Here is a 12,459-nt window from a genome sequence, read left to right as displayed (position 1 = left end):
ATTTCCACCATGAAAAACGAAATAAATTATTAGGTTTTTTTTAACTGGATTTGAAACTCCTAGACCTTTTGAGATTCATTGAACTGTTCAATGGCATGTTTCAATCTCGAGTGTTCCCTTCAGGTTTTGTGACTGGGATGTCGAGGATCACAAAACAAGGTGTGAAGTAACCATGCAAATTACTTGGTACCCTTAAGTGTTTACCCCTCAATCGATGTGTCGGTTAAGCACACACGCTCCATCAATACTATGATAAACATTAAATTACCCTTTGCCTACCTTGTTAAATACGAGTTAGTGTGCCGGTTAACCATACACGCTCCACTAACCGACTTAAACAAAGTGCAAAGTGTAATTTCATGGATTAGCACCTTATTCACATTTTCCTAAGTAACTAAGATTGGGAATTTATAAAAGGTTTAGTGACTTAGTATTTATCATTAATACTTTTAATGAAGGGAGAATTTATGGTCTTTTTCCTACCCATTCGGCTAACGACCCTCCACCAGTCAAGGAAGCAGTGGGTGAGAGTGGACACCCATTAAACTGTCATTTTATAGGCAGTAACCTTATACCCGCCTTATAGACCAGCTTCGTGAATGAGGCCTACTAACGGTAAGACTGACTTACTCTTATACATATATATTATTAACTTATAATATTATAAAGTATAAGGGTTGAATTTTAACTTTTAAAATTCTAAGGGCTAAACTTGGAATTAAAGTATTCAGAAGAGAAAACTTTTCAAATTCCAAAACTTGAGGGAAAGTTTTGTAACTTTCAAAACTTTTCTATTCCATAACTTATGTGTTTAAAGTAGTTTTAATTAAAAAACTCTTCAAGTTCCATAACTTGAGGACAAGTTATGGAAGACTTTAAACTAATTAAGAAAGTGACTCTTCATAATTCATAACTTATGGAAGCTTTATGAGTTTAACTAAGGTTACACATATTTTATTTACTGAAGAGACTCTTGAACCTCCACAACTTGAGGACAAGTTATGGAGTCATAAAACCATTTAATGAGAACAAGACTCTTCATTTTTGTAACCTATGACAATTTTTATGAGTTTTAAGAAACTTAAATGTGATTTTTCATGTAACTTGAGGACAAGTTACACAAACACATTTTAGAATCAACTTTTAGATTAAAATGGATTAAAAACAACTATTCAATTAACTTTTCTATTAATCTAAGGAACTCATATGAACAAAGATAATTCACATCAAACTTTTCCATGTAATTAACAATACTCTTAAACTAATACAAAACATGAATCTATTGACAATTATCTTTGAAATTGGATTAGCATGAACATTACCACATCAAAAATAGGTTTATAAGTTCAAAAACAACTTAGGGTAATGTTCCTAGTCCATTTCTAGCCAAAACAGTCGAATATATGCTGTCTGGGGGTCCAACTCGTCGAGTGCATGAACCAACTTGGCGAGTTGGATCGTTTTGAACATTTTTAAGGCATGGACTCGTCGAGTACCCTAGTGGACTCGCCAAGTCCGTTGTCCAGACAGCAAAAAAATTCGATTTTTCAGCAGTTTTTGCAAGTGTAACAAGAAAACAAGCCTAGGCTCTGATACCACTGTTGGGTTTTGAGCATTCTAACACTCCTATGGTGTACATGCAACCCTATAAACCTTGGATCTATGTTTTCTCTATTATACATGCAAATATTAAATATTCCAAGGTTTCATCCTAACTAGCATATTATGAAGCACCTATACTACAAAGTTCTAGTTAGATGACATACCTTTTGATGTAGCTTCATATCTTCAAGCTTTAAGAGCTTAGACCCAATAGTGTGGAAGCCTCAAGTGGAATCACAAATCACCAAAACATCTTGGAAGACTTTGAGAATAAGAATACTTTGGTTCTCTCTAGTGAAATCGGCTAGCCCTCTTAGTGTACCCACACTAGTGCCAATTTCACCAACCAAGGACATCTTTATATCGTATGGAGATTAGGGTTAAACCCATGACCTTTCATTTCATATGATCCATGGGTTAAACACTCCATGGACTATCCATGAAAGCTTAGCCCAACCTAAATGAACTTGGCCCATTCCATATATATAAGAGTCCATATTTAATTAGTTCATTTTGATCACTTAATTAATTCAAAATTAATTCTTGATCAATAATAATTAAAGAATATGATTCAATATTAATATATTAGAACTTATAATAAACTAATATAGATCATAAATATACTATTCTCAAAAGAGTATCCATATAAATTGTGTCGGTGAAGTGCAACCCAAATGGACCATGTCGGGTCGGGTCAAGTACATACCAAATATAGTTATGGACTTAGACATTAATCCAACAGTACCATGCTCCGTCCCGCTTCATGCAGGGCCACCAATAGTCAAGACGAAGATCCCTATACATCTTTGTCGCCCCGGGATGAATAGAAAACCTGGATTTGTGCGCCTCCTCCATCAATATATGATGCACGCCTCGATGATAGGGGACCCAGACCCTATGGTGAAGGATCAACAACCCTCGGCTATCATATTCGAAGGAGGAAACCTGACCCACAATACGCTCGCTCTTCCGTTGTTCCTCATTCATCGCATCCTGTTGGGCCTGTCGGATCCGCTCCAACAGCGGAGCCACCACGGTCATCCTCATACAGATACCCCTGATCGGGGCTTTCTTGCGGCTAAGCGCGTTGGCCGCAACATTGGCCTTCCCCAAATGGTAGAGTATCTCGCAATCATCACTACTAGAAAAAAAAAAGCCTTTAATGACATGCAATTTACGATACGCAAAAGCATGTGACGTAAAAATAATGTCATCTCCCCTAAAATTTAAATGATTTAGGACACGTATTTTTGTGTGCCCTAAAATTAGTGTCTAATAAAAAAAACACAGAGGGCACCTTAAATAAAATATGTGTCATCTAACCATGTCGTTTTATAAATTTTAATGAAACGCGCGTTTGCATAAGGGGGGAAATGAAATCCCAAAAATTAAAAATCCCCACTTTGTTTCCACGGGCTGAAAACCCTAGCTTGTCCCTATCGAAAACCCCATTTCTTTCTTTCTTCTCTCTCGATTCTCAAACCTCCACCGCTTCACTTCACTACATTTGCTCTCCAATTTTGCATCTCCAGCATGATCCTCCCACAGCTTCGCATCTTCGTCGTTTGTTCCCACAACTTCTCCACATTTTCTCTCCAACTTCTGCTCAGCTTTCTTTGTACGCCTGTTTCTTGTTCGACGACCAGAGATTGAGACACTGTTGGTGGACCAAGCAAGGTCATCCACTGCTGGGTAGACCCTGACACCATCCGCCTCCAACCACAACTCCTTCTCCCATTCTTCATTCCCTCTATGATGAACCTCCCCCAACCTGCAATGTGGGAGCAATGGTGGGTACCAAATCATCATGGTCGCGATCGAGAAGCAAACTTAAAACCGCATTGATGGTGGCTTCTAGATCTACCATGTTTAATCAACCCAATATTTGTCTCAGGTTCGTATTTTTTTAGGTTATTCTTCCATTAAAGAACTTACTATGCTTAGATCATTGATAATTTTTTTCTTTTTTATAAATATGTTTACGTTGATTGAGGTTTTGAGTTAATTGGTAATTTCGAAAACCCAAGGACTCAATCGTATGGATATGTAAAATACAGGATTTCCAATCCTAGCAGGAAAAGGAGGGAAACAGATACTCAATTTAAAGTGAGTAAACAAAATTCCATGTTTAATGTTTTAATGAATTGTCTCGATCGAGAACTGGTTTAAGTCAATGTTGTTCAATCGGACCAAATCAGCGAATTTCTCTATAATAATGCGGTTAAATTCTATACATTTTGTTTATATTCGGGTGTTTTCAAGGCGAGAAACATTTCCAGATTTGGATTGAGTTGACTGGGTGAACTCGTTATACTTTGAAAGACCTTAACGACCAGGGACTAAAGGTATCTTCTCTTTGATTTTTAGGCTTATTCTAACCTTAATTAGTTGAGCCCGTTACCATGTTATTATCAATGTATCCGCATCCATGGTAATGAATCGACACTTGCAATCCAAGTTTTAGGTTTTTTTATTTATAATTCCTAATTTATCGCATCTAAACCACACCTTACAGGCAGTGAACCCGATCGAGTATAGTATAGCTTTGATAAGCAAGGGTGTCGAACACAAGGGTAACAGTAGTGAATTAATTTAAAATATTTGATTATATGTTACAAAACATACGAAAGGAATAACTAAATGTTTAATTAAATCTAAAATGAATTACTAAATAGCAAATCTCGATAAACTGGCAGGAAGACAAATCTCTTTAGGTACTTTGGTTTAGACAGATTACACCTTAAAATCATAGACAATTGCACACACAGATTTATTTATTAATGTTCACTGATTTCTAAAATGATTAGGTTCATTTTCATTATTACTAATCCTTTAGCAAACAAGTCAATTCAAGTAGTGATCAATTGATTAAACTAACATGTTTCCTAGTGTTCAGTTCGTATCAAGCAAGACTTGTAATAATAGTTAATCGAATTGGTTAGTTCAATTAGCTCATATGTGGTTGGTCGTCACATATGCTCACACATTAATTTACTTATTTCCTAGTTAACCCTAGTTTCATGTTCACTATTCCTAGTCATATAATCTTGATGGTCATCAAAATCATAAGAGGCAAGCAATCAAGCAGACGTTCATACAACTCGATATACTTAATAATTAAAAGAAAATAATTGTCATTAACACATGAGGATCTTTTAACAAGATTAACAAGATAAATTAAACAAAAATAAAACAATTCAATATAGAAATTAATCCATAAATCAAGGTTTTATCAAAACATAAACTCAAAGCAAATGGTTTTGATACCAAGATCAGAAAGTAAAAACATAGTAGTATCACAGTGGAATGCTAAACATGGTCACGATAACAAACCACATGATTACCGACACGAATACGCTCTCTAATCCTTCAGATCTTCGCTCCCGTCAGCTTAACGGCCTTTCGGCCGCTTTCTAGACCCTCAAAACGGCAGCTATGAAGTTTTCTTGTCGAACAAGTCGAAGTGGAATATCATAGATTATGAAAATGGTGGAATGATATGGGGTATTTATAGTAGATGGAGATGGAATTTATATGGAATATTAGAGTTGGATTGGAATAAGGAAACTAATGGTGGCTTAGGGATTAAGCAAATAAATATAAGATAGGTGGTGCTTGGGGAATAAGTAACTTGGAGGGAATTTCCGTCCAGCTTTTATGCTTCATCTTCATGGTCGATTTTTGATAAGATAAGTGTCGAATTAGCCCAAAGTCCCTCTCACATAAGTCATAGGAAATTTCGTCTAGTTTTCAGAACAATTTGAATCTCGTCAATTCGACTTGTGAGTCATCAGATATACCCAAAACACTAAAGAGGGGTCAATCTGCCAGCAATATCCTTTTTGCATCTTTTCAGCTCCATTCTCTTCCTTTTGCATTTCAGCTCCCATTTTTACTGTAATTGAATATTTCAAATCATATTAATTATCTTTTAGTTCTAATTAACATAAAAACATAGTATAAAATAATAATAAAACATCATAAATATATGCATAAAATAGACGTTATCAAGCTTCGTAAAATTCTTGTATTGTGTCCTTGGGTTATTTTCTTTTTTGATGGTGGGATGTCAAAATAAACGGTTCTTATATAGACTACAGAGCGAGAGCTATGTTATTCTTGTCTCTTCAACTACATTTAACTAAGGAACCACAATCATCTTATTAAATTTAACTCAAAACCCATTGGTCATTGGTCTTGTAAACACTGAAATCACTCAAAACTCAAAACAATATATACCAAGAAACAAATAGTCAGCAAATTTCTGATATAATGACTTGTGTTGATGTAGTTTTTACTTAAATATTCAAACATGGTGCAATACAATTTCAAGAAAATCAGAAGGGTACCCACTGGAAAAGACTTTGTAGACATAGTCCTCAGAAGAACCCAAAGACAAACCCCAACAGTTGTCCACAAAGGCTATGAAATCAACCGATTAGAGGTTTTTATATGAGAAAAGTGAAGTTCACACAAAAAAAATTTCACGAAAACCTCTCCATAATTGTAGATGAGTTCCTAAGAGTCGATGACATCCATCCTTTATATGGTGTCCTTCTTCTTGTCCTTTACAACAAATATCATTACAAACTTGCCCTTGGTCAAATCAACACAACAAGAAACCTCATTAGGAAAATAGCCAAATATTATGTCAAGTTATTGAAATATGGTGACTCACTTTACAGATGCAAAGCCCTAAAAGTTGCAGCCCTTGGTAGAATATGCACAGTCACAAAGAGAATTGGGCCTAGTTTGGCTTATCTTGAACAGATCAGACAACACATGGCTAGACTTCCTTCTATTGACCCAAACACTAGAACTATTTTGATTTGTGGGTATCAGAATCTTGGAAAGAGTTCTTTCATCAACAAGATTACAAGAGAAGATGTTGATGTGCAACCTTATGCTTTCATTACAAAGTCTTTGTTTGTTGGACATACTGATTATAATTATTTAAGGTATCAAGTGGTTGATATTCCAGGAATTCTAGATAGACCTTTTGAGGATAGGAATGTCATAGAAATGGTGAGTATAACAGGTTTAGCACATCTCAGAGCTGTTGTTTTGTTCTTTCTTGATATCTCTGGTTCTTTTGGATACACTATAGCACAACAAGCTGCTCTTTTCATAACATTAAGTCGCTCTTCATGAATAAGATCTTAATCATTGTCTGTAACAAGACAACTTGCAATCATTGGAAGGGATTTCGGAAGATGATAAGAAGTTAGTTGAAGAGATGGAGTCAGAAGCAATGAAGATTTCGGTTGTAGAAGGTCAACAAGTATTGTTGACCATGAGTACTTTGACCGAAGAAGGGGTAATTGCGGTAAAAAATGTAGCTTTTGAGAGGCTGTTGGATCAGAGAGTTGAAGTCAAAATGAAGTCAAAGAAAATCAACGAGTGTTTGAATTGGTTTCATGTTGCAATTCCAAAGCCACGTGATCAGAAGGAAAGACCTGTTTGTATACCTAAAAGTGTTCTTGAAGCTAAAGCCATGGAAGCTAAAAAGGTGAAGAGGAAGCTCGAAAGGGATAATGAGAATGAAAATGGTGGAGCGGGTGTTTATTCTGCAAGTTTGAAGAAACATTATCTTTTAGTAGATGATGAATGGAAGGAAGATAACATGTCTGAAATACTCGATGGGCATAACGCGTTTGATTTTATTGATCAGGATATTCTATAGAGGCTTGAGGAATTGGAGAAAGAAGAATGGCTTCTTCAAGAACAGGGAGATGGAGAAGATGAAGAAATGGAAGGTGAGGATTTGACTCCAGAACAACAGAAAGAGCTTAAATAAATCAAGAAAAAGAAAAGTATATTAATTCGTGAACATAGAATCAAGATTTGGATGATGGACCGGATTTGGATGGCTTACCAACTGAAGGCGTCAAAATAACACGCTTTCAGATGGTATATTTTAAGATCACTTTATCTTTTTCTGTATTTTCTCCTAATTTTACTTTCTCTTAACTTTTATAATTATTTTTTATTCTTATATTGTTTTTCATTTCCAAATAAGATGGTTCACATTACATGATCTACACACCATTTGATCCACTTATGTTTGTAGCTATGAAGGTAAACTACCTACTTTTATCTGCTTAAAAAATTATGTTATTTTTTCTCACACTTTTATCCTTAAATTCACAGGATGGAAATGGTCAATTGCGAATAACTGATGATGTATGAAATCCCATTTCTATTTCTTGCATTTATTTAGCCTTATTATTTGTAGCATATCATTAATCAAATCACATATTATGATTAATGCTTTGATGGATTACTTTCTTTCTTGGAATTTATATCATAATATGACTATATTTATCAAATCAGGAGGTGCTTGAGGACCCTTTTACAATAAGTGCCATAGATGAGGGAACTGAGTTCAATGCTTTGGTGGTATGTTTATTTTCCCATAATTGAAATAACTTTTGTGAATAACTTAATAATTGACAACTGTTATGCATTTATATATATTTTTTTCAGGAAGAAGAGGAAACTGGATACGGCACACCAGGTGTTCGATCATTTGAAATGGGTGGCACTCACATGATGATGCATCAATCATGGACCTGGATGCTTGACTCTGAGGTGTCCTAATCCATCTTGTGGTGCAGTTGTTGGTCAAGACATGATTGTTTCCATGGTCTCACATGATGATGCAGAGAAATATCAATGCTATTTTCTTAGATCCTTTGTGGAAGACAATAGAAAGGTAACAAATACATTTAATTTTTGTTTTTGTAGCTTGAGAAACTGAGTGACAAGCAGTGCCAGCCTGAATCACAACTAAAGTTCATCACAGAGGCCTGACTATAGGTGCGTATTTTTTATTAATTGGTGACATGTTCAGGATGATAACATATTTGTTGCGCTTAATTTATGGATTGATAACATTAAAAATCACATCTCATAGTATTTTCAAATATACATTTCTCCTTTTGTCTTACAACTGTTATATTGAATGTTTAGGATGATTTAGATAACATAAAGAGGAGCATGGGCTAGGGCTACATACTGCTGATATAGTGATGGAAGAAAATACACATGGTGATGATGTAAATCAAAGTAATGAAAAAGATGAAGACGCTTCAAAGGCTAGAAATGAACTTGTAGGTATCTAATCTACTGGTTTCTTGATCCTTGTAAGTTTTTATTCAAACTTTTTACTGATTCTTTTGGAGTTGATTGTAGGTAGGAGTTGTCTCTGATGAGAATTTATTGGAACTTCTGGAGTTAGCAATGTCATCAAACACAGCTGAAACTGTGAAAAGAGCCAGAGAACTGATGGAATTGGGAGTTTACCCTATGGTCCTCATGTCTCAAATGGCTACACTTATTATGGAAATTATTGCTGGAACATATCATGTAATTGAAGTTGGTGCTGACTCATTGTTTGATGGTAGAAGCTGTAAGTTCTTCTAAACTTTTTTCTTTATTATTATATTTTGAGTACTATAAACTGAAACTATGGATAGGTAAATGAAACTAGTTGCTAATTCTTGCGTTTAAACTTTTAATATTGTGTTTTTTTTTCTTTGTTTAAAATTTATTAAGAGTTTTTTTAATAAATTGCAGCCTCGGAATCCATACGAGACACTGGAGCAGTTGCAAGTTCTCGGGCTGCTGAAATTAGGCTTAATATTCTACCACAAACAATCTAGGTGTCACCTAGTTATTAAAGTTATATTTGTAAACATGTATATAAATACAAGGGCATTTCGGTCATTATACCACCATAAAAGTTTTTAAAAAAGATAAGTAACTATTTGTTGCGCTTAATTTATGGATTGATAACATTAAAAAAAATCATATCTCATAGTATTTTCAAATATACATTTCTCCTTTTGTCTTACAATTGTTATATTGAATGTTCAGGATGATTTAGATAACATAACTCGTTTTCTAATACTAGCAAGAGAACCTATAATCCTAGGAATTGACAAGCCCCATAAGGTAACAAAAAAGATAATTTATTTTATTGTATTTTAAATAAAATTATCAAATCATATATAAACTACCCAAAGAATATTCAAATTTTATTTTATCGCCTCAAATTTTCAAACGAGCATTGTGTTTACATTAGAAGAAGGCCCTAGGGTCTTGTTCAATGCTTTAGCTGTGTTTGCTCTAAGGGAGATCAACTTATCAAAAGTAAGTTATTTTTGTCACCCTTTTATTTAATATTTTTGTGATTGAATGAAAGTCTTTATGAAAGTAATTGACAACCCTTTTTCTGTAAATGATGTTGTGATTGTGGGAGAGGTGTTGTATTTTTCTCTATTGCTAGGTAACCTTCTCAACAACAGCATTCTACTTATGCAGGTGACTAATCAAGATTAAGGGAGACTTGTAATCATGTTTGGCATTCCTTTCCAGTAAGAAACAGAGTTGTATGATTATTCGTTAGCTTTATAGGAATGTATAACCCATGTTAGCAATGTATTATTTTTGTTTAACATTTGAATGATTCTTTGTATGACATTATAATTTGTGCAATTTATTTTATTTTTTGAGTATGAAATTTTATTTTATATTATGCAATGGATTGTATTTTTTGTATATGGTATTTTATTTCTATTATGAGTGTTGGGTTGCAGATTTGTTTAATATTGCATCATTGGGCTCGGTTAATTGTTCAATTATTTTGTACTCCGGTTTGGGCCTGTCCAACCGTGAGCTTGTAGGGTTTACTATATAATAATGTGCTTGCATGCATATTAGGTTAACGATCTAGAATACGATTTACAGAATTCCTATAGCTTTACAGATTTCTTTATCGTTCTTGTAAACCTTTAATCCTCTACAGTTGTAGTTCTTCATCGAGCTCTTCTGAGGATTGTTTTATAATCATTCGACACGTTTGATTCATTCTTGAGTTGTTTATTGTTTTCGTGTTTTTGCTGTTTAATCTTTATTTTACCTTTTGAGATCTAATCGATCTTCAAGATTAAGTTTTAATCTCATCAATTGGTATCAGAGCAGGAGGTTGTGTAATCGATACACTTCTTTTCTGTGAAAAAGGTTTCAATTAGGGTTTTCCGCAATTACTGATATTTATTGAGCCGTCATCTCATTATTGCCGTATCTTGATATTTATTGTTTTGCCCTAATCTGATTTATTACAAGTCTGATCTTTAAACAGGTTATTCGATCATTATGGACGAGTCGCAATCGAATCCCATCAATATTTCGAACAACATTGGATCTACCACGAAAATTCCCATCCTGTACACCCATGATTATGAAGTCTGGGCGCATCACGTTGAAGATTACGTTATAGGATCTGAGGATAATGGATACCTCATCTGGGAAGCAATTATTTCGGGACCGTTTTCTCATTCTGCAACTTCAAGGATTATTAAAACTCAAAAAGAGTATAATGATCTTCTGAAAGATGTTAAAGATATTGCACAAGATGAAAAAGATAAATTTCAGTGCAATATCAAGGCGTTAAGATTGATCAGATTCGCACTTCAGTCCGACACTTTTACACTGGTGAGTTCATGCATGACGGCAAAGGAGATTTGGGACAAGTTACGTGAATTGTACTCTACAGATGAGGATCTTGAACACTCTATCCAAACCTTACTCTTCTCTGAGTTTGGAGAATTCAGGCAAGGAGCCAAAGAAACTGTGACCCAAACGTTCGATCGCTTCAATCACCTTTTCAGCAAGATGATCAAACATGACATCGAAAGGAAACTTATTGAGTAGAAGGTTACGTTTTTAAATGGTCTAAGATCAGCGTGGAGAGCAGTGGTGTCTACAGTTAAAGCCCATGAGCAATTTAAATCATATTCCTTGGCGAAACTGGTGGGTATTCTCAAATCTCAGGAGAAGATTGTGTTGCAGGAAAAGAATGTGGTTTCAAGCCTAGGTTCGTTAACCCTCTTGTCCAAAAGTAAAGCTGTAATGGAGGACGAAGACCTCAACTTGGAAGATTATGACCTCACGTCTGAGGATTATGCTATGATGGTGTCTAACCCCAAGAGGTTCATCAAGAAGAGATTTCCCTCCAACAAAAACCGAAACTGGCAGGGGAGTTATAGTTCTGAAAAGGTTAAAGATGAACTGAAGGTTGAAGAGTCTAAGAAGGAACCGAAGGCAGAAGGTGATTCTGGAGTAAGCTGTTACTATTGTGGTGGAAAGAACCACTATGCAAAGGATTGTGTCCTCAAAAAGATGGCTGAAAAGGATGAGGAAAAGGATGAAGAAGCTTTGTTGCAGAAAAAGCTTGATGAGATAAGGAAGAAGAAATCTACCGCTAACCCTTCTACGAATGCTCTAATTGTGCAGGGTTCGGTTGTTGATGACGAGTTCGGTGGCGTGGAGGTTTGGTCAACCGATTCTGAAGACGATGAAGTGAGGAAGCCCTCTCATGGAAAGGCTTGTGTGGAAAAAGAGGAACACAGTGGAGGAAGATGCTTGATGGTGTCTGACGTATCTCAGATGAGGGGATACAACACTGATGGTGGAAGCAATGAACCGAAGGAGCAGCAGGATATGTGCTTCACAGCCAAACCGCTCAGCGTGCAGTTCAACGAGCTCGATGAACTCATCAATAAGGTACAATCGGTGTTTGTTTCATTTAAAGTCCCACAATGCTCATATGAAAAAGAACTAAAAAGCGTTAATTCAAGAATTTCTCATCTAGATAGTAGTTTAACTCAAACTTGAGTCACCAATTCTAACCTAACTGATCAATTAAGCAGGGTGTCTTCGAAGAGTGAGGAACGGCGCATGTGGATCGAATTGAAGGAGTCAGAATTAGTCAAAATAAAAGATGAAAACATTTATTTGCAAAGAGACAATTTAAAGCTTTTGAAACAGCAAAATGTTTTCTGTTTAATTGCC

At 35.3% G+C, this 12,459-nt stretch overlaps 1 pseudogene across 1 annotated transcript; it reads left to right on the top strand.

Annotated features, from left to right (window-relative positions):
• Positions 1-5,914: 5,914 nt before the first annotated feature.
• LOC145093985 (nucleolar GTP-binding protein 1 pseudogene) lies at positions 5,915-10,020 on the top strand (annotated as a pseudogene). Its single transcript, XR_013703176.1, has 8 exons — positions 5,915-7,512; positions 7,622-7,680; positions 7,753-7,785; positions 7,936-8,001; positions 8,089-8,421; positions 8,575-8,718; positions 8,801-9,013; positions 9,181-10,020. The product of XR_013703176.1 is annotated as a nucleolar GTP-binding protein 1 pseudogene (transcript).
• The last annotated feature ends 2,439 nt before the right edge of the window (positions 10,021-12,459 follow it).

The sequence above is a fragment of the Lactuca serriola genome, chromosome 3 (assembly GCF_051521515.1).
Source record: "Lactuca serriola cultivar US96UC23 chromosome 3, Lser_US96UC23_V15, whole genome shotgun sequence".
In the NCBI taxonomy this organism is placed as follows: Eukaryota; Viridiplantae; Streptophyta; class Magnoliopsida; order Asterales; family Asteraceae; genus Lactuca; species Lactuca serriola.
This window is presented reverse-complemented; position numbering and strand designations above follow the sequence as displayed.